General features: G+C 44.0%; 1 long non-coding RNA gene across 2 annotated transcripts in view; it reads right to left on the bottom strand.

The window, feature by feature from the left end:
* Window positions 1-376: 376 nt before the first annotated feature.
* Window positions 377-23,796, bottom strand: part of LOC137538151 (uncharacterized) — a 72,627-nt gene continuing 49,207 nt past the window's right edge. For both annotated transcript variants that reach the window (XR_011024692.1, XR_011024693.1), the window contains exons 5-6: window positions 21,600-21,697; window positions 377-624 (exon numbers count right to left, since the gene is read on the bottom strand). This is a non-coding gene — a long non-coding RNA (uncharacterized lncRNA). The remainder of the gene's footprint in view (window positions 625-21,599; window positions 21,698-23,796) is intronic.

The raw sequence follows: 23,796 nt of genomic DNA, 5'->3' as shown, positions 1-23,796 counted from the left end.
TATTTGTGAGTATTCAGGTTGGAGTGAGCTTTGAGGTGTCCCACAATGCATCACTGCTGAATGTGCAAATCATCCTTTGTTGCCCCTGTAAGCTAACCACACCTCCAGAACCGCTGGAATGTAATGATGCGTCAGCTTATTAATTGTACAGAGCCACAATAATCCAGCATGCATACAGACTGTTTCGGAAGACTGGCTGAAGATTGGCTCTACCATCACAGGTCCTCACTGAATTCAGGGGTGGGAGCTGGAGCTCCTAACATCCCCTCAGTGCTGAGATAAGACGAGAATATCAAACAAGAGGGCTAACTCATTATCAGTAAACATTGCAGCAACAATTATCACCTTCCGAGCGGCCACCTCTGTGTTTATTCAGCTTAGAAGATTTGTTGATGGGATTGATGTTTGCAGATGAAACATAGTAGCACCAAATAGGCTCGGCATAATCCACACTATGGCGACCAGATGAGCCGTCCACGCGAGCCCAGGGGACCCATCACAACGTGCAACCGCTGCTTGAATAATTACTAGTAATTAGTCCTGGGAAGTGATGCCTCTACAGATAGTCAGCCAAGTTTCTAAGCACTTTCATCCTAATGGATATTTTCTTCCAGCGGCATCAATCTATACGGAGGAAGCAAGCACAAATTGATTTTTAAAGAGCCTGTCCAGCATGAAATTCATCTTCGCAAAACATTACATTACAAAACAATCACATTTATCTTGGGCACCTTTTAATGCATCTGTACAGGCTCCAATTTTTCCTGTTTCCTCCATGGTGCTGTCCTGTATAAAAGCTTCACACTGACAGGTGCTAAAATGTAGCCCAAACTAGGGAGTGGTTTAAAGAGAACCTGTCACAGTCATTATTATTTACGTAGAAAAATCCAGTAGGGAAAAAATCTTCTCCTCCTTCTCCTCTGCCATTTTTCAGTAATTGACAGCTCCTCATCTATTAGAAAGGCTATTAGCAGAGGCAGGGATCCCCATTAGCAGCCAGCCTTAAAGGGACCCTGCGTAGTGCCTAGAAATTTAAATATGTACTAACCTGGGGCTTCCTCAAGCCTCCTGTAGCCTGCAAAGTCCCTCTGTGTCCTCTGGGTCACCTCCGTGGTCCCGCTGATGGCTCCGTTAAGCTGGCGACTTTGACAGAAGTCATGAGCTACTGCGCCTGCACAGCCCGTCCGCACACATGACTCTCTCACACACCCCTGTTGCCATAAGCCTCTTGCGCATGCGTAGTTGAGTCTTTCGAGAACCCCACATGCGCAGGAGGCTTACGGCGGCACAGGCAGCACAGTGGCATAGTGGTTAGCGCTCTCACCTTGCAGCACTGGGTCCCCGGTTCTAATTCCAGCCAGGTCAACATCTGCAAGGAATTTGTATGTTCTCCCCATGTCTGTGTGGGTTTCCTCCGGGCACTCTGGTTTCCTCCCACATCCCAAAACATACAGATAAGTTAATTGGCTCCTCCTTAAATTGGCCCTAAATTACGATACATGCACTACACGATACATACATAGACATATGACTATGGTAGGAATTAGATTGTGAGCTCCTCTGAGGGACAATTAAATGATAAGACAATATATTCTGTACAGTGCTGCGTACTTAGTTAAAGTTCCTCTCTAAGCCTGGTACACACCTTCAACTTTGATTGACTAATCATTGACCAATTTTACCAGCTTCACATAGTATGAGGGTTTACCTACATAATCTGCTCATAGTTTTCAATATCTGTTGGCCCTCATACTACCTGGAGGTGGTAGAATTGGCCAGTCAAAATGTAAGGTGTATACCAGGCTTTAGTCTCTTCCATATGACAGCCTTTATGCTGGGCATAGATGGTTCGTTTCTCCATATCAATCGAGCCGCTGATGGCTCGATTGATAATTTCCGACGTGTCCGATACCCCGCCGGATCGATTCTGCGCTCAATCCCCGCCGGCGGACAATGGGAAGAAAATGAAAGGAAGATAAGGAGCGCCCACGGGGACGAGCGGGAATCGATCCAGCGCACGCGGGGACGCAGCGGGAGTCGATCCGGCGGCTAATTGAGCCGCCGGGTCGACTCGTGTATTCCCAGCATTACTTCTACACAGGCTTACCTGCCAGACATGGCCTTGAAATAATTGCTGTTACAGGTTTTTGACAGAGATGACATTGAGTAAAGTGAGGATTCCTGTGAATATTCGTGGTGGCAGAGGAGGAGCTGGTCAATAGTGAGGAGCTCGCCATCGGAAATCATGACGTAACATTTTTATTTGAAATTCCAGACTTTTGTGGAATTCAATTTTCATATAATCATAATTATGATCTATCATTTTACAATTATGCATCATTTCACGAAAAGATAACTTTCTCACACCCATAGGGCTTGATTCACAACAGAGTGCTAACTGTTAGCACGTCTGTTTTCGCGCTTGCGCGCGATTGTGAATTTTCGCGTGCAATTAAACGTTTTCGTGTGCAATCGCAAAATCTTTATCGTTTTCACATTGCGCGCGAAAACCTTTAATTGCGCGCAAAAATTCGCAATCTCGTGCAAACGCGAAAACAACCGTGCTAACAGTTAGCACTCTTTTGTGAATCAAGCCCATAGACTTTTACGCATTTATGCAGAAATGTTTTTTTTTCATATGCAAAAATGTGTTTTCTTATGCCTCATACACTTCAATGCATTTGTGCAAAAATGTGTTTGCTCATATGTGAAAATGTGTTTTTCTTTAGAATGTGTATTTAGCAACAACAGTCTATTATGTGTATATCTATGCATTACCAGCTACATAAACTTGTATATATTTTTGGTGTGTATTAGCCAAGAGCCATTAGCCATGAGGTGCTGATTAACCACTTGACCACTGAGGGTTTTTTTCCCCTTTAGGACCAGAGCAATTTTCACTGTCAGCGCTCCTCCCTCTCTTTCGCGAATAACTTATCACAACGAATCACAATTACATGATCTATATCTTGTTTTTTTCACCACCAATTAGGCTTTCTTATGCTAAAGGGCCATACACACGTTGGATTTTCGTGAACGATGGGTCGTTTGAACGTCCCGTCGTTCAGTCGTCCGCCCGCTAAATCGGGCGTGTGTACAGACTGTCGTTCGCGTGATAAGACTGAGTTTGAGCGATCGGGCAGATCGCTCAAACTCAGTCTTATCACGCGAACGACAGTCTGTACACACGCCCGATTTAGCGGGCGGACGACTGAACGACGGGACGTTCAAACGACCCGTCGTTCGAAAAAATCCGACGTGTGTATGGGCCTTTAGAATTATTTTATCCTCAACACATTTTAATTGGAATCATAAAAAAATTGTGGAAAATGTATTTATTTCTCAGTTTGAGGCCATTATAGTGTTAAAATAAAAAGTTCTACTGTGGATAAAATCCACACATCTTATTTGTCCCAGTTATTGCAACGTAAAAAATTTTTTCCTAGTACAATGTATGGCGCCAATATTTTATTTGGAAATAAAGGTGCATTTTTTAAGTTTTGCATCCATCATTATTTATAAGCCCGCAAATTAAAAAATAACAGTAATATACCCCCTTGACATAATTATTAAACAAAAGTTCAGTCCCAAAGGCAACTATCTATGTATTTTTTTCTATGTAATGTATGTGTATATATATATATATATATAGATTGGGTACTATGGGGGAGTGTGGGAGGAAAATAGTTAATCTTAGATGTAAGTGTAGGTATTTGTATTGAATAAAATGTGGTGTGATGTAGTTTTACTATTTGGCCACAAGATGTCCTCAGTCATTATTTCCGTTTCGCGTTCATAAGGACGTGAATCGGAAATAATGCGAGGCAGTGTAACAACCAGAAGAAACAATGACGCAGGCATCTAATAGATGCCTGCGTTCATTGACTTGTGGATTTAGATTATTGAATTTATTCATGTCCCGGCTAACCGGCGGTAACGGTAGCGCACAACTAATTGACTAATATTCGCGTCCTGGGAAACTTCAAATGAAGTTTCCCAGGACATGATTATACTGCACCTGGCGTAGGTAATATCTGTTTCTCCTGCATTCTATATTGCTGCACACTAAGAAGCCAGATCATAGGAGCCTTACTAACAGTTTTCTTATGCTTCACAGACTTCAATGCATTTGATTTGTGCAAAAATGTGTTTTCTCACATATGAAAATGTGTTGTCTGATGTCTCAAAGATAAACAGAGGAACACCAAGAGCCCCAATAGTGTAGTATGTATTGACAAAGGGGGTAATGACAAAGAGTAATAGTTGTTATACTTACAAACATGGGTCACCAATAGGCAACCACTGTAAAGGCAGGTGGGGAGATTATCCTGACCCCACTCAGGAATAAGAAGTCGCTCTCTGTAGATAGTAGAAAGGGTCGCAACCCTCCACCAAGGGTGGATACAATAATGATGTCTCAAAGAGTTCAACGCATTTGTGCGAATAATACATAAATTACGATAAATCAAGATTGCCCACGAAATTGTAATTACAATCAGAATTGTAACTGCAATAATTGTGTAATGTTTCACAAAACAAATAACGAATTTTAATTGTCGTTCAACCCTATTTGTGACTTTTCCACAAACTATAAGGCTGTAGACACACTATCTATGTGCGCTTTCTGAGTGCTTTTATCACCATCAGAGCTTTCTGGGTGTTTTTTAACAAATGCTCCCATTAACGTGCACAGGGCCGGATTTAGGGATTTAGGCCAAGGCCACCTAGGCCATGGCTTAGGGCACCACAGGAACACGGGCACCAAAGCAGTAGTATAAACTGGTGCAGCATTTGCAAGCTTGAAAATGCTGCAATGCAGGGAGATCAGGCGAACGCTTGACTGCGGTACTCTGCTGCTAGCCGCCTGTGCAGCAGCCACCTTGCTCTCTGTGCACGTTTGCATTGTGGCCGGCGGCTATGGACTTGGGCAGCATTGGAGATGGAAAGGAAGAGGAAGCTCCTGCACTGGAGATAAGTGGAGAAATGAGTGACACTGATGGCTGCTGCAGTGTGAAGGTGAGCTGGCTACCTATACTGAAAGGGGGGTTGGGAAAAAGAGGGATTATGGGAGTCATCACCTATACTGGAGGTGAGGGGCGGGGGGGTCAACAGGCTATCTATACTGAAGGGGGGCGGCTGGTGACAGTGGCCTAGGGCGGTAAAGAGTACAAATCTGGCCCTGAATGTGCATTTAAATCACAGTGACATTTCTGTAAAATTGCCACAATCATGATTTTTTGGAAAATCGAGATAGCTGCAATTTTACCGCGCTTTTGCTGCAACTTTAATGCAAGTCCATGAGAGCTTTTAAAAAAAAAACGCTCAGAAAGCGCTCATAGTGTGTCTACAGCCTAAGGGCTGGAACCCACTACTAGAGCATTTTATTGAGCATTTAAGGATCACTTTCAATTGCTAGCTCTGCCAATGTAAATGGATGGGACAGATTCCACTAGAGCGATTGTGATTAGGCAAATTGCAATCGCAGGACATGCATCATTTTGGGAGTGTTTCCATTCTTATGTATTGTATAGCAGCAGGGAAATTGCTCTCAAAATCAAAAGTGCAAAGCACCATCCAGGGGCGTAGCAATAGGGGGTGCAGAGGTTGCGACCACATCGGGGCCCTTGGGCCAGAGGGGCCCTCCCTTAGCTGCAGTATTAGATTTCTATTGGTCCTGTGCTCATAATAATCACTTCTATACAGTGGCTTGCAAAAGTATTCGGCCCCCTTGAAGTTTTCCACATTTTGTCACATTACTGCCACAAACATGAATCAATTTTATTGGAATTCCACATGAAAGACCAACACAAAGTGGTGTACATGTGAAAAGTGGAATGAAAATCATACATGATTCCAAACATTTTTTACAAATCAATAACTGCAAAGTGGGGTGTGCATAATTATTTAGCCCCCTTTGGTCTGAGTGCAGTCAGTTGCCCATAGACATTGCCTGACGAGTGCTAATGACTAAATAGAGTGCACCTGTGTGTAATCTAATGTCAGTACAAATACAGATGCTCTGTGACGACCTCAGAGATTGTCTAAGAGAATATTGGGAGCAACAACACCATGAAGTCCAAAGAACACACCAGGCAGGTCAGGGATAAAGTTATTGAGAAATTTAAAGCAGGCTTAGGCTACAAAAAGATTTCCAAAGCCTTGAACATCCCACGGAGCACTGTTCAAATGATAATTCAGAAATGGAAGGAGTATGGCACAACTGAAAATCTACCAAGACAAGGCCGTCCACCTAAACTAACAGGCCGAACAAGGAGAGTGCTGATCAGAAATGCAGTCAAAAGGTCCATGGTGACTCTGGACGAACTGCAGAGATCTACAGCTCAGGTGGGGGAATCTGTCCATAGGACAACTATTAGTCATGCACTGCACAAAATTGGCCTTTATGGAAGAGTGGCAAGCAGAAAGCCATCGTTAACAGAAAAGCATAAGAAGTCTCATTTGCAGATTGCCACAAGCCATGTGGGGGACACAGCAAACATGTGGAAGAAGGTGCTTTGGTCAGATGAGACCAAAACGGAACTTTTCGGCCAAAATGCAAAACGCTATGTGTGGCGGAAAATTAACACTGCACATCACGCTGAACACACCATCCCCACTGTGAAATATGGTGGTGGCAGCATCATGCTCTGGGGGTGCTTCTCTTCAGCAGGGACAGGGAAGCTGTTCAGAGTTGATGGGAAGATGGATGCAGCCAAATACAATCTTGGAAGAAAACCTCTTGGAGTCTGCAAAAGACGTGAGACTGGGGCGGAGGTTCACCTTCCAGCAGGACAACGACCCTAAACATAAAGCCAGGGCAACAATACAATAGTTTAAAACAAAGCATATCTATGTGTTAGAATGGCCCAGTCAAAGTCCAGATCTAAATCCAATTGAAAATCTGTGGCAAGATCTGAAAACTGCTGTTTACAAATGCTGTCCATCTAATCTGATTGAGCTGGAGCTGTTTTGCGAAGAAGAATGGGCAAGGATTTCAGTCTCTAGATGTGCAAAGCTGGTAGAGACATACCCTAAACGACTGGCAGCTGTAATTGCAGCAAAAGGTGGTTCTACAAAGTATTGACTCAGGGGGCTGAATAATTACGCACAGCCCAATTTTCAGTTATTTATTTGTAAAAAATGTTTGGAATCATGTATGATTTTCATTCCACTTCTCACGTGTACACCACTTTGTATTGATCTTTCATGTGGAATTCCAATAAAATGGATTCATGTTTGTGGCAGTAATGTGACAAAATGTGGAAAACTTCAAGGGGGCCGAATACTTTTTCAAGCCACTGTAGATACTTTGAATAGCGGTTATCATTAACAAACTGTTCCCCATTCCCTTCTTGCACCTCTGACACTGTAGATGCCATTGGCAGGTTTTGGTGCACCATATCAATTGTTATGTATAGAGTGCTTAGGGGGCTACAATGTAAAACTTGCATCGGGGCTCACCGCTCCTTAGCTATGCCACTGGCGCCATCACAAATCGCTAGCGACATGCTTTCTAGTGGGTCCCAGGCCTAATACAGATTTTATTCTGGCACTATACATGAATGATTATAGAGGGAACAGAATGACAAATTTTTCCTTTTATTTGTAATATAATAGTAATAGATTTTGCTGTGCTGCTTTTATAAAAACAGAGTATTTGGCAAAGAGAAGATCTCCAACCTTCTGTCAGCTAAACCCTTCAACTTCTGTTGCTATTACAAATGTCTACACTGGCATTAAACAAGCAGCAAGCATAGTAATTAATCAGCTGAGATTGCTGAGTTCAAAATGTGTAAAAATTTTAATGACAGATCTCGGTGGCATTTCCTCTCGTGGATCTTTTCCAAGTTGGACTCATTATTTGACTTTTCTGCCAGATTTTCTGTTAGGCAATTTTATTGTATGCTATATAATCTGTACAACACATTCTGAAAAGTTTTCTGACATTAGGGCACACTGGCAGCACAGCAGAGGCCTCGGCTATTTTTGCCTTAGCTAGAACGAAGAGTGCGTCTGCGCAAGATCGCGGTAGGTAAATATTTACCTCTCCTCTGTTTGGGGGAGGGGGGGTTACAGCACCGGATTGCCAGTACATCCTAGGATGGGAAAGCCTTGTTAGCATCCAGAGGCTTCTCCCTCCCAAGGTGAGTATCCCCCAGAGGGGGATTCTGTGCCCAAAATACTGGTGCGGAATCCAAATGTAGGTTTTCTTCTCACATCTTTCTGGTATAGTGTGGCTCTGTCCTTCTGAACTGCAGGACTTGGCCTTGTCTCCGAGCACTTCCTTTTTTTATACTGCCATATGGCCCTTTCCCCCGGGGCGAGTATCTATGTCCCTGCAAAATAACTCTACACCTCGCGTGGACATAGATACTCGACCCTTGCCGCCGTGCACTCCCGCTCGCTGCCGCACTCGTTCTTGCTGCTGATCGTCAGAGGGCAGATCAATGAATGGGAAAGCAGATCCCAATCATTGATCTGAGTCTCCGTGTCAATGATCGCCAGCATCAATGAGATGCCGCGTTCATTCACAAATAACAAAACTTACACGTCCACACATTACTTCCTGTTGGCGTACTAATAGTACGCTCAGGAAGCTAATGAGTGAGGGCATCTTGTGGCCAAATAGTAAAATTACACCTACATACACTTATTTTAATAAAAAAACGTACACATAATTTAAAATTAACTCCTTAGGCCCCGTTTACACTTAATCAGTTGGTATGCGTTAGTGTGCGTTAGTACACGTTAATGCGTGTTGGTACTCATTTTTTCAATAGCAGTACATTGGGAAGAAAACTTCAGTTAAAACGCGTTAAGTGTAAAAGAGGCCATAGGAAAACATGGGCAATACTCCGTTTTCTTTCACTTATAACTGTGAGCAACTGATTAAGTGTAAAAGGACCCTTACCTTTCACACTCTCCCATAGTTATCCAAATAAACTTTTGCATTAAAAAATTACAATAAAAAATACAGAAATAGTTACCTGAGGGACTGAATTTTTTTAAATATGTATGTCAAGAGGGTATATTACTGTTGTTTTTTAAAATTATGAGCTTGTGAATAGTGATGGACGCAACACTGAAAAAATGCACCTGTATTTCCAGATAAAATATTGGCACCATACATTGTGATAGGGACATAATTTAAACAGTGTAATAACCAGGAGAAATGGACAAATAAAATATGTGGGTTTTAATTATGGTAGCATGTATTATTTTACAACTTTTTTTTCACTTTTAAATCTTTATGGGACTGGGTAAGGGGAATAATGTACCCTTCAAGCAGAAAACAAACTAGGCACAGATTTAAAGAGGAACTCCAGTGAAAATAACGTAATGAACAAAAGTGCTGAATTTTTACAATAATTATGTATACATGATTTAGTCAGTGTTTGCCTATTGTAAAATCTTTCCTCTCCCTCGTTCACATTGTGACATTTATCATATGGTGACATTTTTACTGCTGGCAGGTAATATCAGTGGAAGGAGATGATGCATTTTTGGCAGTTGGAAACAGCTGTAAACAGCTGATATTTCCCACAATGCAACAAGGTTCACAGACTGGAAACTATCAGGACCATGGTCCTGACATCACACTGTGGGAGGGGTTTCACCACAATATCAGCCATTCAGAGCTTCCTGATGATCTGTTTGAGAAAAGGAAAAGATTTCTCATGGGAAAGGGGGCATCAGCTACTGATTGGGATGAAGATCAATTCTTGGTCACGGTTTCTCTTTATAGAGGAACTCCAACCAAGAATTTAACTTTATCCCAATCAGTAGCTGATACCCCCTTTTACATGAGAAATATATTGCTTTTCACAAACAGACCATCAGGGGGCGCTGTATGACTGATATTGTGGTGAAACCCCTCCCACAAGAAGCTCTGAGACCGCGGTGCTCCTGGCAAACTGCCACAATGTAACAAGGTTCACAGACAGGAAATAGCTGCTTACAGCTGTCTCTAACGGCCAAAACAGCTAGGAGCAGCTACATAACCTGCCCACAGTAACAATGTCACCATGTGATACATGTCAGAATGTAAATCGGGGAGAGGAAAGATTTTACAATGAGCAAACACTGACTAAATCATTTATACATCATTATTGTAAAAATGAAGCACTTTTTTTATTACTTTATTTTCACTCTTTAAAATGCAGCTTATTTATTAGCAGAGAATGCAATTTGATCTGGATTTGATTTGATTCACTTTAAGTTATGAAACTTGACTTCTGCAGAAACCCTTTTAGGCCTGTCCTATGCCCCCTCCCCCACGGCTTCCCGATATGCTGAGCCTCTGTCCTCCCTTCACTCTGTCCTCCAGGCCTCACTTTAGCTCACTGAGCAGACCCAATGCCACATCAATGCTTGTTCAAGTCCTTGAAAAACCTTGGACAGCCAAGGCTCAGAGGAACACGTAGCATCCCTCATACACGGAATTGCTGTCACCCAACAGAACAGGCACGGTTAACTGTCCAACATCAATTAACTCAGCAAGAGCAGCTTATTAGTGCAGCCTCTCCTCCTCTCTCCAAATGAGAAGTGACTGGTGTTTAGAGATCACAGCTCAGGTCGTGCACCATTTCCATTTATAAAATATGAGCCTTGGCTGCTCGACAGGCCCTGAGTGGCACAGACAAAATTATGATGGGCAAAATGGATAATTGCAGAACGCAGTGTGCGGCGTGCTAAATCAGAATTATCAATAAGCCTAATAACTGTATCTAGACACCTAATCTACTGTACTGGAACACTGTGTCAGTGGCTCCTGACATAAACACTGCGGAGGAGGAGAGATTACACACAGCCTGATGTGCCCAGATATACCTGTCTCTGCTGAAAGCGCCATATGGAAATCACACTGTTATCTCCCCGCCTGCTCTAATGGACACTATGTGATATTTCCAAGGCTTCAAAACGAATGACTTTACATTATAGCCTAACAAAAAGCCAAAAGCCCTCTAAACATCTCAATGATAATTTGCTTAAACTCCACAAACAAATGTTTCCAGGTCCTGTTGTAAAGCCGCTCAGTTTGTAAATAGGAAATGAAAATGAAATTAAGTTTAGAGTCTCAAACTACTTTTTCAGTAGGAAAAATATATATATTTACGTTGATCTGTCTGTGGCGCTTTGAGTCCGCAAGGAGAAAAGCGCAATATAAATGTTATTTGTCTTGTCTTGTCTACTTCAGTTTTGAAAGAGGGACAACTGAAGAATAAAGAGAGACAAATGAAGAGGAAAGAGGGACAAAGGATAGAGGGATTTGGTTCCAAAACAGGGAAAAAGAGGCACTGTCCCAGCGGAAAAGGGGAGTTGGGAGCTATGGATAGGATGATGCCAAACACACTGTCCACCCACTGTGAACAAAAATCCACACTAAACACACACACTGTACAGACACACACACAATGTACACAAACTGTGCGCACACACACACACTGTACAGACACACACACACACACACACACACACACACACTACACTACACACACACATACATACTGTGCAGACACACACACAATGTACACAAACTGCGCACACACACACACTACACACACACACACACCACATACACACACACACACTACACACACCACATACACACACACACACACACATAAACACACACACACACACACACACTACACACACACACACACACACACACACACACACACACTACACACACACACACACACACACACACACACACTACACACACACACACACACACACACTACACACACACACACACACACACACACACTACACACACACACACACACACACACACACACACACACACACACACACACACTACACACACACACACACACACACACACACACACACACACACACACACACACACTACACACACACTACACAGACACACACACACACACACACACTACACACACACACACACTACACACACACACACACACTACACACACACACACACACTACACACACTCACACCACACACACACTACACACACCACATACACACACACACACACACTACACACACACACACACACTACACACACACACACACACACACTACACACACACACACACCACATACACACACACACACACTACACACACACCACACACACACACACACACACACACACACACTACACACACACACACACACACACACACACACACACACACACTACACACACACACACACACACACACAAACATACTGTACAGACACACACACAATGTACACAAACTGCGCGCGCACACACACACACTATACAGACACACTGTACACACACACACACACACACACACACACACACACAGACAGACACACACACTACACACACACACACACACAGACAGACAGACACACTACACACACACCACACACACACACACACACACACACACACACGCACACACACCTCCCAACATTTTAAACTAAGAAACCGGGACACTGGCCACACCTCTAACCACACCCCCAACCACACCCCCAAGACACGCCTACAATTGTTTTTTGAAGATTTTTTTTAAATTATTAATATTTATGCCCTTATTCTTTTTTTTTTTTTTACTAAATATACCCTCATACACCCTGCCCGTGGGTGGTGGGGAGGAGGGTGAGGATGGGTGCCAAAAAAAGATCCAAGTCCCGGCAGCAGTGGGCAGCAGTAAAAGAAAAAAAAATGATCGAGGCGCCAGCCGCGCGTGGTATGCGGGATGCGGCCATATCATTACTACCTCCCTCCCTCCTTCCCTTGAGATCTGCCCCCCTGTATCCCCGTTAGCAGAGTGCGCAGCGAGCGGAGCGGGCTGTCATCTTACCTGCGTCCATGGACGAGTACCGTGTCTTTATCCAGCTTCCTGCTTCCTGTGACGTCACAGGAAGCAGAGTGAAGCCGGACATTGGTACTCGTGCATGGACGCAGGTAATGACAGCCCGCTACGCTCGCTGCGCACTCTGCTAATGGGGACACAGGGGGGCAGATCTCAAGAGAAGGAGGGAGGGAGGTAGTAATGATATGGCCGCATCCCGCATACCACGCGCCACTGGCGCCTCGATCATTTTTTTTTCTTTTACTGCTGCCCACTGCCGCCGGGACTTGGGGGGCTCATACCGTGACAGCGGGAGAGCCCCCCCAAATCGTGACAGTCCCGACGAGATCGGGACGATTGGGCCCTCTGCACACACATACTGTACAGACACACACACAATGTACACAAACTGCGCACGCACACACACACACACACACATACGCACACACAATGTACACACACACATACTGTACAGACACACACACAATGTACACACACACATACTGTACAGACACACACACAATGTACACACACACATACTGTACAGACACACACACAATGTACACAAACTGTGCACACACACACACACACACTGTACAGACACGCTTGGAGTGATTTGTCTTCTTAAAACAGAAGGAAATTTGCAATAATTCAGCTATAAGTAAACATTTATGGTTACCCACAATGCATCACTACTGAATATGCAAATTCTCTCTCCTCGCCCCAGTAAGCTAAGCTCTCTGGTGTATAGCAAGCCTATAGCTTTAAATTTTACACAGGCAAATCAAACCCACATGTAGACAGCCTGTTTCGGACTTTTGATCCTCATCAGTACATGGCATGGATATTGTGGGTAACCACAAATGTTCACTTATAGCTGAATTATTGCAAATTTCCTTCTGTTTAAAGAAGGCAAATCAGACCAAGCATTGCTTATTAGTAGGAAGGCTTTTCGGTCTCTTTTATCCCCCTATACATTCCTAGTGGTTTGGGTCACCCCGAGCTGCTTGGTTACTCTACTGTACAGACACACACACAATGTACACAAACTGCGCACACACACACGCACACACACACACACACACATACACACACACACACACACACACACACACACACACTACATACACACACACACACACACACATACATACTGTACAGACACACACACAATGTACACAAACTGCGCACACACACACACTACACACACACACACACACTACACACACCACATACACACACACACACACACACACACACACACACACACACACTACACACACACACACACACTACACACACACACACACACACACAAACATACTGTACAGACACACACACAATGTACACAAACTGCGCACACGCACACACACACACACACACACACACACACACACACACACACACACACACTACACACACACACACACACACACACACACACACACACACACACACACATACATACTGTGCAGACACACACACAATGTACACAAACTGCGCACACACACACACTACACACACACACACACACACACACCACATACACACACACACACACACTACACACACCACATACACACACACACACACACACACACTACACACACACACACACACACACACACACACAAACATACTGTACAGACACACACACAATGTACACAAACTGCGCACACACGCATACACACACACACACACACACACACACACACACACACACACACACACACACACACACTACACACACACACACACAGTACAAAATTATGATGATTCTACCACTTAACTTATATTAGATGTATACACATATGAAAATCCATTCAAAGTACATAAGTGATCTCTGTAAACTTAATTTTGCATACCTTGCAAAAATAATGCAAAATCTAGATTACATGAGAAATCATGATTACGATCAGGATCATAATTTCGCAACTTATGAGAAATTTCACAAAAGCAAAATAGTTTTTTATGATCAACACCATCTGTGATCTGTGACATGTTATCTTTGACTTGTGATCTTTGATCTTCGATCAGACTTGTGACCTGTAATCTGTTACCTGTGATCTAAGAAATGTGATCTGTGACCTGTGATCTAAGAAATGTGATCTGTGACCTGTGACCTGCAATCTGTGATCTATGACTTGTCATGACTGGTAAATTTTGCTTACTTACTTACAAATTACTCATAATTATAATTATGAACATAATAGCTAATGCGTACTTACGTAAATGATGACAAATTTTGCATAGCTATGAGTAATGATGTGAAATTGTGTGTCATTACAGATTAATGCAAAATTACACAACATTTTGCATAATTACGCAAAATTGCTTGTTATTACGAGTTGATGCCAAATTATGAATGAATGCAAATTACCATGCAAAACGGTTCATCACTACTTTGATCTGTGACCTGTAATAGTTGTGCACTAGGTGGTTAGAGTGTGCCAGTTACCTGGCTGCCATGTTGATGTTCTGCTTCACTAGTTGATGAAGTGTAACGATATGTGTCAGCAAGTAACAGAGTTCTGATTATTAGGTGATCTGCAGTATCACCTATAATGCAGATATATACTGTAACGATCGGTGTAACACAGAGAGGATCTGATTACCGGTGATCTGCAGTATCACCGAGAATGCAGATATATACCAGATTATTGATGATCTGCAGTATCACCGATAATCAGATATATCTCTAACCTCTGGACACCTGAGTGATAAGAGTGTATTGGAGCACAGTAATACTTTGAGGACCGCACCTGGAAGACAGGTGCAAGAGCAAATAGGAATACTGCTTGCAACTGGTTCCTTCCGTAGTCTGGACTCTCCACGGGGAGGAGTCAGACAGAGAGAGGGAAGGACAGAACGTGAGTGACACCAATGGAGAAGTGTCACTGACAGATCTGTGAACTATCTCCTAACAGGAGAGATAGTTCTCGAGGTCGGACAAGCCAGGTCGTAACACACGGACAGATAAAGTACAGAGACAGGAGGCAGATGCAGAATCCAGAGACTAGCTTAGTTTTGGCAACAGAGTATCAGAATGACAAAGGTACAAAATCAGAGATCAGAAGAATGGTCAGGAAAGCAGAAGGTCATAACAAATAATCAACAATGCCTAAGCTAAGGTGTGAGTTCCTTGGCCGTCAACACCTTGGAAACTGATCTAGAATATAATACAGATAGTAACAGACTTCCTAGACTAAGGTGTGAGATCCTTGGCCATCAACACCTTGGAAACTGGTCTAATAACACAGATACGGACAAGGTCTGAGTGCTACCACATAGTGATCGCAACGCCAAACACCAGAGGAATGGCCAGCACCCAGTATATATACACCAGCGCTTCCCAGCGCCTCCCCTAAGTGCTGGACCAATGAGAACAGAAGGATTTGTCAGCTGACCGGCCTGGTCAGCTGACTCTCCTCTGAGTGTCATATAAGCTCTGCCTTTCAGCGCGCACGCGCGTCCTTCTGAACCTGTGTGGACTACCAGTCCCAGCCACACCAGACATGTTTTGCAAAGTGTCAACCTGTTCGAGCGTGGGGCCAGCCGCACCGCCAACCGAGCATGGGGCGGTCTCCCCGCGCTCAGTCCCTGTGTCAGTAGTAGGCCTATGCGTACCGACTGCCGCGCCGGACGCGGATTCCGCCGCTGGGCATGCGGCGGTTTCTCCGCGTTCCGCCCCGCTAGTGGACGCGTGCCTAAACACTCCAGATGCCACGCCAAACGCGCAATCAGCCGCCTCACTCTGAGCACTTGCGGCGGCTCTTCCGCGTTTTCTCACATATACCTGATTATATGGTGATCTGCAGAATCACCAATAATACAAGTATACCAGCAGCTAATGTGATAGTAAGGATAGTGCTTGGTGCAACAGTAGTACTGATAGGTATAGCTGTACATCACCAGAGGAGCTGGAGGGCACTAACAGTACAGAGCCCCTCACTAGGGACAAGGGCCCTCTGGTGAGAGTAGATTGGTCAGACTAATCGAGTTGGCAACAGACAGACAGATACGGTACAAAATCAGAAGGCAAAGGCAAAAAGGTTTTAACAGGCAGAGTCGGCAGCAAGATCAGATGGGCAGAAGTACAGAATCACTGAGAGTAAGAATAGTCAGAACAAACAAGAGTCATACACAGATAATAAACAGTATTCCGATTATAATTATGGCTATCAAACCAATCCTATCACTGTGTGAAATCCCCGGTTTCCTCCCGGATCAAAGCACACCGGATCTATCTAAGGTCTGTGCGCTAACACGAAGTGATCGCAACAGCAGACAAGTTCTAACTGAATCCTCCGGGCTTAAGAGCCTGAGGAGACCCTGAGGCACGCCCCCTGTGCCCGGCCAATCAGCGGTGGCGGGCACATGGCGTGATGTCAGCCGACCCGCAGGTCAGCTGTGACGTCAGCTGCGCGCGCGCATGCGTCACTGCGACCCTATGAGCGGCAGACAAACCCGTCCTCGGCGTGCTAGACGCCCGAGGCACGGGTGACCGGATAGGCAGGGAGACGGAGGCAGCTGCGGTGACGGCGCTGTTCGCCGCAGCTGCCTTACTATTTGTTACATGAAGGATTTGGATCAGAACACCTGATCTGTGTACTCATTCTGGGTCAGTGATTCAGAAAGCCTAAAAGACAAAGTATCAGAGCAACAACCAGGGAAAAAGCACTTTAAAAGGAACCCGAGGTGAGAGGGATATGGACGCTGATGTGTTTATTTCCTTTTAAATAATGCACATTGTCTGGCTGTTCTGCTGACCCTCTGCCGCTAATGCTTTAAGCCATAGACCCTGAACAAGCATATGCAGATCAGATATCTATGACAAGTCTGACAACATTAGCTGCATGCTTGTTTCCGGTGTGTGATTTAGACCCTACTGAAGAGAAAGGACTGCCAGGCAACTGGTATTGCTTAAAAGGAAATAAATATGGCATCTCCCATAGGTCTCACACCTTGGGTTCCTTTTAAAGAAAGAAAATAATAAGTATGGTAGCCTGCATATGCTTGTTACTAGGTTCCTCTCGAAATAGAGCAGATCTTTACTTTTTTGACCAAACTTTTTGCTGCAATTCCCAGCTATCTCCCAACACATCTCTAATGGATTTCACCATCAAAGGAGGCTTCCTGAGACTTAAAAGGAAAATGGCAACATTGCACAGAGCCTCTCAGACACCAAGTCAAAGATGAAACAATTTAGCTGAGATTTACGGCTCATCCTTACAGATGGAAATGGAAGCGACTCACATGAGGAGGGACAAAAGTATAGAGACAAGGAGCGGATGGAGGAGAGATCTGAAATGATATTTATGTGGCTAGGTACACACTTACAGCTCGGGAGTTATGAGCTTAATGTATCACCATTTCTATAGTCATAATTCTTAAGGGCACTGTCACCATCTCCTTCCAAGAGAATATAGCTACATGATTATCCGGGAAGAGAGGGAAGAAATACCCATCTATTTCAGCATTACAATTACCAGCAACCACACTCTAAAAGCCAACAATTGACCTGTGTGGCAAGAGAGTTTGTCATTTATAGTAAGAAAGAAAGGTCTCCCAACCATCAGCCACGGAAGACGAGGAGGGCATTCAATGTCTTCTGCATATGACACAATGGAGAGGAGATTTTCCACACATTGTAGAACCAAAGTCTAATATAATCATCATTACATAGTAACATAGTTAGTTTGGTTGAAAAAAAGACATCCGTCAAGTTCAACCAGAAAAACAAAAACAAAACAAAAAAAAACACCCACCATCCTGAACCTGCACATATTCCTGTTGATCCAGGGGAAGGCGAAAAAACCTTACAAGGGCTGGGCCAATTAGCCTTAAAGAGACTCCGTAACAAAAATTGCATCCTGTTTTTTATCATCCTACAAGTTCCAAAAGCTATTCTAATGTGTTCTGGCTTACTGCAACACTTTCTGCTATCACAGTCTCTGTAATAAATCAATGTATCTTTCCCCTGTCAGACTTGTCGGCCAGTGTCTGGAAGGCTGCCAAGTTCTTCAGTGTTGTGGTTCTGCTATGAACTCCCCCTTTCAGGCCCCTCTCTGCACACTGCCTGTGTGATATTTAGATTAGTGCAGCTTCTCTCTGCTCTCGTATCTTTTACAAGCTGGATAAAGTGTCCTCTGAGCTGGCTGGGCTTTCACATACTGAGGAAATTCAGACAAGGGCAAAGCTGTTTGCAGGAAGAAAAGAGCAGCCTGAAACTTCAGTGCATGAGAGCAGAAGGGGGAAAGAAACACACAAATGATCTCTTGAGATTCAAAAGGAAGGGTGTATACAGCCTGCTTGTGTATGGATGTATTTTCTATGTGTGGACATACTGAACATCAACCTACTTCCTGTTTTGGTGGCCATTTTGTTTGTTTATAAACAAACTTTTTAAAACTGTTTTTAACCACTTTTAATGCGGCGAGGAGCGGCAAAATTGTGTCAGAGGGTAATAGGAGATGTCCCCTAACGCACTGGTATGTTTACTTTTGTGCGATTTTAACAATACAGATTCTCTTTAAGAGGGAAAAAATTCCTTCCCGACTTCAGATGGCAGTCATATAAATCCCTGGATCAACTCTCCCGGGAATTAACTAGTAATTATAACCGTGGATGCCCTTCTAAGCAAGGAAAGCATCCAATCCCTCTTTATATGCAGATGTAAGGGATGGAATATTTGGTTGATAAAAATTACCGTCTGAATTGTACAAAAGAGCCTTTGCCACAAACCAAAAATTAGAGGAATATGAACAATGATATAATTTAGGTGTGTCTTCAGTCAGAAATGAAGATTTGTCTGTGTGTAGCATTCCCTGGATTTATATCCAAGATGTCCTGTCTCAACTTGGAACATTTCAGACATTGCTACACTAATCTGATGATTCTTTTGACCGAGGCCATAATTTAGTAGAGTTAGCACCAGTCTCATGTCTGTCACTGCCAAAATGAAGAATACAAAGCAGATTTAACTGTCACTCCTCCTTATAGTACCACCCACCGGGGCCAGCTCTAGCATGGGGCAAGAGGGGGCAGGGCCCCCTCAAACAAATGTCTTGCTCCGTAAAATAGGGTTGCCGCACAGCCGTGGTCAGGGGGGGGGGGGGGGGGCGCCAGAGTGCTGTGTGCAGGAGGGGTGGCAGCACAGAGAAGAGGGAGCGGTGGGCACATCGGCAGGAAAGGGGGGAAAGTCTCCCCCCTTCCCTCACCTGGGGCTCCCCCTTCCTCGCTAACCCCTCCAGAACTAAGTTTCGTGGTAGCGGCTGGCAGCGGGCGGGAGTTACCTCTGCCTTGTTTCAAGCGCCGGAGGAAGTACTAAGTGCCGCTGCTCTGGTCTAGACCAGACCAGACTAGCGGCAATGCAGAGCTTCTTCTCACCCTGGAACGAGGAGGCGGTAAGTCCCGCCCGCTGCCAGCCGCTGACATAATGCTTAGTTCTAGAGGGGGGGAGCGAGGAAGGGGGAGCCCCAGGTGATAGAAGGGGGGTGTCCCCACTTCCCTGCTGCTGTGCCCACCACTCTCTCTTCTCTGTGCTGCCACCCCTCCTGTGGACACCTAAAGTCTTGGCTACATATACTGGGGACACCCATAGACCTGGCTACATATACTGGGGGTAGCTATACACCTGGCTACATATACTGGGGACACCTATAGACCTGGCTACATATACTGGGGACACCTATGGACCAGGCTACATATACTGGGGACACCGGCTGTCTGTCATTATGTGCATTTACTGGTGAAACGCTGTCTCTCATTACGTGAATTTACTGGTGAAACGCTGACTCCTATGTGCATTTACTGGTGAAATGCTGTCTGTCATTATGTGCATTTACTGGTGAAACGCTGTCTGTTATTATGTGCATTTACTGAGGAAACGCTGTCTCTCATTACATGCATTTACTGGTGAAAGGCTGTCTGTCATTATGTAGATTTATTGGTAAAACGCTGTCTGTCATTATGTGCATTTATTGGTGAAACGCTGTCTGTCATTATGTGCATTTACTGGTGAAACGCTGTCTCTTATTACATGCATTTACTGTGGAAATGCTGTCTGTCATTATGTGCATTTACGTTATAATTTATTTATGTAACTACATTAGCTGCTATAACTACATTACAGTTAGCCCCACCCACATGATGCCATGACCACACCCTTTTTTTGCCACGCCGCACTACCGCATCTAGAAAAAATGTGCTCAAACATGATGCCGCCTTCGCATTTCTGACTGCCTCCTCGTATGTGCTTGTCTCAAACCGGCCCTGCCACCCACTACAGCTACAGAGAACATTTTGGACTTGCCCTTGTTCTAAATAACCCACTAAGAATCCTTCCTTCTAAAGAGACGCTACCAGATTGTTGTGTTGTGATGTTGCTATTTTTAGTTAGACTGTTTGAAATAACTTTTCTCTTACAGGAATATTTAGATTTAAGACTATTCTTCCTCTCTGAAGAAGTGGTGGCAGTATACCAAATACGATCAGATCAAGGTTGTATGGTGTAGGGACATTCCAACCAATTTAATTTATTACTTTGAGGAAGGACTTATGGGTACTTGCAGTTGCTGCATGTCATGCGCCATCTTCTCAAGCTTCGTACTCGAATCTTCTGGCCTACATCTTCTGGCGGGAATTACAAATGACAGCAGAAGCGGCGGTTGGCTTGAGAAGATGGCGCATGTCGTACAGGCCGGGGGCCATAGGAGCAGCACTGGGTAAGTAATGGTGCTCCAAACAGCTATCAGTTCCTGCAATCTCGATACTTACTGAAACAGAACTTTTCTGATGTGGCATCTGTCCTCCTACCGCTCCACCACTGCAGACAATGGGATAATTAACTCTCACTAACAAGGTGAACAATAGGTCTGAAAGAAAAACATAACATGCTGCCTTTATCTGATTCAAAGGCGTACTTAGAAAACAAAATCAATTATCTTTGCAATGCAAATCAACAAGAGAAGACATGGGTCTATTACAAGTCTGCTCATGATTTTTGACATTCCTACCAGGCGTGGGAAGAATGTGGGAGTTTAGACTGTATGTGGCGAAGTAGAACATAATAGGAGCCCATGTGCCAGTTGTCTGTTCTACAGATAATTCATTGCCTAATTACAAGGTAGATTCATTATGCTAGGAGACTTTTTATTGTCATCATCACCCATTGCGACCATAGCAACAAAGACTATTATTGGATGGGGCTACACCAACAGACTCCCGGAGGATGGAGTACATCGAAAAAAGGTGCATGGAAAACTAGGCGCCCAGTAATCCCAATAGTAAAAAATTGGTATTTAATATTGATACTTTACTATTAAAGTATAAAAAATCTGTATTAAAGAGACACTAAAGCGGAAAAAAAATTATGATATAACAATTTGTATGCGTAGTACAGCTAAAAAATAAAACATTAGGAGCAGAGACATAAGTCTAATATTGTTTCCAGTACAGGAAGAGTTAAGAAACTCCATTTGTTATCTATGCAAAAGAGCCATAGAGCTCCACGACTTTCAAAGTCGCAGAGAGCTCTGTCTTCTGAAGCTTATCATCTCAACTGTCAGTCTCTGTATTTTCTTTTTCTCTCCAGAGGACAATTCAATAGTTCACTAGCCTGCTCTATAAAATCATTTAGAATGCTGAGTGTAGGGTGTAAACTGCAAATATTAGAGAATGGTGTAATGTTATAAAAAAAACACTTTACAACTGAAAATAAAAATATGAAAACATTTTCTTTGCTACTGATGTTCTGGTAATTATCTGAACTATACATAGAATTAATTATATCATACTTTTTTTTGCTTCAGTATCTCTTTAAATACCGGTACTTTACTACCTATGGCTAAACCTAAGATAGTTAAAGGGACCCTGAGCAGTGACTTAAAGAGGAACTCCAGTGAAAATAATGTAATAAAAAAGTGCTTCATTTCTACAATAAATATGTATAAATGATTTAGTCAGTGTTTGCCCATTGTAAAATCTTTTAAATCCCTGATTTACATTCTGACATTTATCACATGGTGGCATTTCTACTGCTGGCAGGTGATGTAGCTGCTGCTTGCTTTTTTGGCAGTTGGAAACAGCTGTAAACAGCTATTTCCCACAATGCAACAAGGTTCACAGACAGGAAACTGCCACGGTCCTCAGAGTTTCTTGTGGGAGGGGTTTCACCACAATATCAGCCATACAGACCCCCTGATGGTCTGTTTGTGAAAAGGTAAAGATTGTTTTTGTAAAAGGGGGTATCAGCTACTAATTGGGATTAAGTTAAATTCTTGGTCACGGTTTCTCTTTAAATTTAAAGATTTCACTTACATGGGGCTTCCTCCAGCCCACCGTAGGCCACGAGGTCCCCCGGTGTCCTCCTGGCACCTCTCCGTGTCCCTCCGGCGGCTCCCGTTACCGGCGACACCCCGGTCAGGTGTCGGGCCGGCTCTTCCTGGATCCTGACGCTCTGTGTCATCACGCCGGCCGCTACGCTTCATCACGACAGCTGGCGTGGCAGGTCTGTGCATGCACGGTTTTCGACCGCTAAACCGCGCATACGCAGACCTGTCACGCCGGCCGCCATGATGACGCATAGCGGGCGGCGTAATGACATTGAGCGTTAGGATCCAGGAAGAGCCGGCCCGACACCTGAACGGGGTGTCGCCGGTAATGGGAGCCGCCGGAGGGACATGGAGAGGAGCCAGGAGGACGCCGGGGGACCTCGTGGCCTATGGTGGGCTGGAGAAAGCCCCAGGTAAGTTACATTTTTTTAATTTAAGTCACTGTCCCTTTAAATTGTACAAAGCAAACAGAGGCGCCAAAAGAGTAAAAAGGATTAAAATCGTTAAAATGTATATATAGAGGAGTCAGTGGTGGACCTTACCTCCTCTAAGCAGACACAGGGAACTGTTGATTTTGACAGTCAAGATCAACAGTTTCCTGTGTCTGCCTACAGGAGGTAAGTCCACCACTGACTCCTCTA

Source organism: Hyperolius riggenbachi, chromosome 11 (assembly GCF_040937935.1).
Source record: "Hyperolius riggenbachi isolate aHypRig1 chromosome 11, aHypRig1.pri, whole genome shotgun sequence".
NCBI classification, from domain to species: domain Eukaryota; kingdom Metazoa; phylum Chordata; class Amphibia; order Anura; family Hyperoliidae; genus Hyperolius; species Hyperolius riggenbachi.
This window is presented reverse-complemented; position numbering and strand designations above follow the sequence as displayed.